The 5,249-nt window shown below is 40.6% G+C and overlaps 1 pseudogene; it reads right to left on the bottom strand.

Annotated features, from left to right (window-relative positions):
• LOC102851628 lies at positions 1-557 on the bottom strand (annotated as a pseudogene).
• Between the last annotated feature and the right edge of the window lie 4,692 nt (positions 558-5,249).

The following is a 5,249-nucleotide window of genomic DNA, read 5'->3' as shown; positions in this document are numbered from 1 at the left end:
TTATTCATTGACTTTCTCAAGATACTCTTTGGAAGCAGTTGGGCTTGACTTGATTGTAGGACAATGAGGGGTCCAGTTGGCCGGGCTGACTTCGCTGTGGGCCTCCACCAACTGGAATGCTTTCACCAAAACGGAGGGTCTCTTCTATGCTGTGGCCCACCGGGAGCTCATTGACAAGTGCTGGACACCGTTGGGGTTGATGATGAAGAGACCTTGGTGCAATACCAGGGCTCTCCAGTGGCCCATGTAGTCTCGGGAGATCTGCTTAGTTAAATCTGACAGGAGTGGGATGTTCATGTGGCCCAACCCACTGTGCTTCGTAGATGTATCTATCCAGGCCACATGGCTGAAGTGGGAATTGGGAATCCACAGACATGGCCACAACCTCACAGTTCACATCGTGAAATTCGTTGGCTTTGTCACTAAATGTAACACTTTCTGTAAGACAAAAGTGAAGTCCAAGAGGTAGAAGAAAAGCACCAAGTACTTCCCCTTAAAGTCATCAGGGCTCAGGTCTTTGAACTCTCTCCATTGACCATGGCTGTGCCCTTCCCCATTGCTAACCTATATCATGGTATTATACAATATTTATCCTTTAGTAACTGAGTTATTCCACTCTGTAATGTCTTCTAGACTTGCCCGTGTTGTCTAGTATTTTAGGAATTTTTCATTGTTTTTTTAATGCATGTTATGGTTTTTGTGTGAGTGTGCCACAATTTTTCTATTCATTTGTTGATGGGCATTTGTGGTGTTTACATCTTCTTGTGAATAATGCTGTAGTAAAAGACCTGAACCCTGTTGTATAGCTGTCATCATTTCACTAAGTTCATAGTTTACAGAGACAAGCTATTTCAGAAGTGGATGCCACTCCAGCTCCTCACCAACATTAGTTTTTGCTATTCTGTTCAGCTTTGCTCTTGCTACTGGGGTGAGGTGGTAGGTACCTCCTTGTTTTGATTTGCACCTCTCTTAATTGCCAGTGATTTTGTGCATTTTCCATTACATTTTTTCACTATTTAGATACCCTCCTTGGTGGAGATTCTTTTCATGTCTTCTATTTTGTTAATTGGGTTATTAGTCTTTTCCTTATTAGGTTGTCTTTTCCTTAATTGAGGTGCAACAATGAGTCCCTTGTCAAAAATGTCATTGCCACATTACTTTTCACCCTATACGGGAAAGCTTTGATGTACACAAGGAATTGATTTGTAGAAGGTCCTGTTGATTTTCTCCTCACCTGGTTGTATGTTTTGGCTATGTTTGCAAACCTGTTCGTGCGATAGGCAAGGGCTTCCAAGTTTGTGCCTGTTTTTTCTGATGATCTTACAGTTACTGGTTTTGCCCTAACTTGTTTCCATTTTCTGCAGGTTATAGTTTTACCAACACTATCCCAGAACACTTGATCGTGCTAATGTGAAACCTGTACTTGGATCAGGAGGCACTCGTCAGAATAGAGCAAGGAGACACTGCATGGTTCAGAATTGGGAAGGGTGTATGCCAAGGATGTATCCTACTATCTCCATACCTTTGCAACCTATATGCAGAATAGATTATCCAGGAGGCGGGGCGCTATGAGGAGAAGTGTGGTATCAGGATTGGTGGAAGATTCGTCAACAATCTGTTACACAGATGACACAACCCTGCTTGCTGAAACAGGAGGATCTGAAGTGCTTGCTGCAGAAGGTCAAAGACTGCACCCTTCAATATGGATTGAGACTCAATATCAAGAAGACAAAGATTCTCACCAGTGGGCCAACTGACAGCATCAGTATGGATGGTGAAGAGATTGAGATTGTTAACTGCTTTCGTTTGCTTGGCTCCACAGACAACACTCTTTGACACCAGCAGAGAGGACATTAAAAGACGCATTGCGATGGGATAGTCTGCTGTTAGGGACCTCTCCAAAGTACTGAAGAACAATGGTGTCACTCTGGAGGCTAAGGTGTGCCTGATACAGGCCATGGTCTTTGCAATCACTTACTTTGTATCAGAGAACTGGACAATGACTAGGGAGGATAGAAGGAAAATTGATGCCTTCGAGCTGCGGTGTTGGAGAAGAGTATTGAATATACCATGGACTGCTAGGAGAAAAAGTTTATCCTGGAGAGGGTGAAGTCAGACTGCTCTTTGGAGGCAAGGATTCTGAGGCTCCATCTAACGTACTTTGGACATGTTACAAAGAGGGACCAGTCCTTGGAGAAGAACATCATGCTTGGGAGGTTGGAGGAACAGTGCAGGAGGGGAAGGCCTATGATGTGGATTGATTCAGTGACTGGAGTAGTGGGAATGGGTGTGTCGGAGACAGTGCAACTGGCATAGGACAGAGCAGGATTTAGGGCTGTTGTACATAGGGGCGCTATGAGTCACAGGCAACTCAATGGGACATAACATTTGTTAAAGAGGCTACCTCTTGCTTATTTAATGTGTTTTATTTCATTGTCAAATATCAATTGACTGACTGTAGGTAGATGAGTTGATTTCTGGAATCTCAATTCTATTCCATTTGTTTTGTTTAACTGTCATTCTACTAATACTATGTTATTTTGATTACTACAGCATGTAGAAAGTTTTGAGATGAGGGACTGTGATGCTTCCTACTTTGTTTCTTTCTTCCAGGAGAATTTTGCTTACTTGTGGTCTCTTTCCTTTCCAAACTTAAAGTTACCTTTCTTTCTTTAAAGAATACCATTTGTGTGTGTATTGGGATTGCACTAGTCCATTAAATTACTTTCGATAGTTTCCCATTTTCACAGTGTTAAGAGTCTTCCTGTCTATGAACATGAACTATTTTACCATTTAATTAGGTGTCTTATTATTTCTTAGTGTTTGCTCTGGTAGCCTAGTGGCAAGAAGCTGCACTGCAATCCCAAAGGCTTGAGGCCGCCAGCTGCTCCATGGGAGAAGGATGGGCAGTCTCCTCCCTTGCAACTAACTGCCTCTAAAAACCCACCAGAGGGTCAGCTCTGGGTGGTTCCAACTTGACAGTACACTACAACCAGCTGTTTTGTAGTTTTCCTTATATAGTCTTTTGTGTCATTGATTAGGCTTATTCCTAAGTATTTCATCTTGCGGTTGGCTGTCATAAATGGTATTGCTTTTATGCCCTTTTTGGTGTTTCCCCCCCTTGTAGATACATCCAACTAATTTTGTTTTTTAATTTTTATTTTCTATTGCTTTGCTTATGAAGTTTGTGTACATTGTTTCACACTATCCTTCATTCACATTGTGCATTATACAATCATTCTCATCCATTATGTTTTACAAAATTAATCATCAGAAAATTCAAGCAAGAGCCACACCTCACTCCATTCACGAAAACCAACTCAAGGTGGATCATGGACCTAGAACTAAAACCAAGGACTATAAACTTCATTCAAGAAAAGCTTGGAAGACCTCTAGAAATATTAATCCACAACATAAACAGTCTTCCAAGCATCCTGAAAAATCTACAACCAGGAGAGGATAAAATAGATGAATGGGACCTTCTAAGAAGCAAATCCCTATGCACATCCATAAACTTCTCCAACAGGGTAAAAAAGGAAGCCACAGACTGGGAGGAAGTATTTGGTAATGACATGTCAAATAAGGGACTTATATCTAGAATTTATAAAACGCTCAGGCCCCACAACAAAAATGTAAACAACCCAATTGAAAAATGGGCACAGGATATGAACAGACACATCACTAAAGAAAACATTCACATAGTTGGCAAACAAATACATGAAGAAGTGTTCAAAATCCCTAGCTCTAAGAGAGATGCAAATCAAAACAACTATGAGATATCATCTCACCCCAGTAAAAACAGCAAATTTAACAGAACAGCAAACAACAAATGCTGGCGAGGTTGTGGAGGAACTGGAATCCTTATTCACTGTTAGGTGGGGAGTGTAAAATAGTGCAATCACTGTGGAAGGCTGTATGGTGCTTTCTCAAAAAGTTTCAAATAGAAATGCCATTTGACCTAGCCATTCCACTACAGAGAATATACCCTAAAGAAACCATAACTGCTACCCAAGCAGGTATATGCACATCCATGTTTATCGCAGCTTTGTTCACAATAGCAAGGAGCTGGAAACAACCTAAGTGTCCATCAACAAACGCATGGATAGAGAAGCTGTTGTATATTCATGGAATGGAATACTAAGCTGCATTGAAAAACAAGGAACTCATGCAATATTCAAAATGGGTGACCTGGAGGACATTATGCTGAGTGAAATATCTCAATCATAAAAAGACAAATACTGCATAGTGCTACTGTTGTAAAACAGGACTGGCCTCGGGCTTGCGGGGAAGACTGAGAAAAATAGGATAAATAATATATACTGCATTGAAACAGATGAGGGAGAAAACTGTTTAAAAGGGATATATGATTAGGTATTGTCATGACAGAAGTCTAGAACAAAGTGGAGTGTACCTGGCAGGAGGGATTGTAAAACAATGAAATAAGTTTTCTTTTCAAAGAGGACAATGAACTTGGGGGGAGGAGTGGGCAGGGAGAAAAGTGCAACAATGAATTAATGGAAATCCAAAGTCTCTGTAATTTTCATTAAAATTAAGAATAAAAAAAATTTTAAAGCAATATATTATTAGGTATTATTGTCATGACAGGAATCCAGAACGAAGGCTGCATAATGGAGTGAACTTGAGGGGAGGGATTGTTGGACAATAAAAGAATTTTACTTTTCAAAGAGAAGAGCGAACGGGGGTGGTGGGGGTGATCTTGGGCAGGGAGAAAAGTGCAAAAATGAATGCATGGAAATTCGAAGTCTCTGTAAACTTTCATTAAAATTAATGAAAAACCTATAAATAATCATCATTGAACTATGCCCACCATTTCCTAGTCTTTCCAGATCATTTCCATTTCCTTTAACTCATCCCTCCTTCCACCCACCAAATTATGCTACCCTATGATTTCCTGCCTGCCCACCCTCACTTCTGCTTTCCCTTAGATCTTTGTACACAATAATGGTCTTACACATTATTTGTCCTTATAAGACTGAGTGAGTTCACTCAGCATAATGCTCTCCAGTTCCCTCCCAAGTTAGGTCGTAATTTTTTTTTCTTTCCCAAAATACTTTTTTAAATTAAATTTTATTAATTTTAATGAACATGGCAGAGCAAATTATCCGAGAGGCTGGGCTCTATGAGGAGAAGCATGGTGTTAGGATTGGTGGACGATCTATCAACAATCTGCGTTATGCAGATGACACAACCCTGCTTGCTGAAACTGAGGAGGACCTCATGCACTTACT

Source organism: Elephantulus edwardii, unplaced genomic scaffold (genome assembly GCF_000299155.1).
Source record: "Elephantulus edwardii isolate Elephantulus edwardi_28Jun2011 unplaced genomic scaffold, EleEdw1.0 scaffold00019, whole genome shotgun sequence".
Lineage (NCBI taxonomy): Eukaryota > Metazoa > Chordata > Mammalia > Macroscelidea > Macroscelididae > Elephantulus > Elephantulus edwardii.
This window is presented reverse-complemented; position numbering and strand designations above follow the sequence as displayed.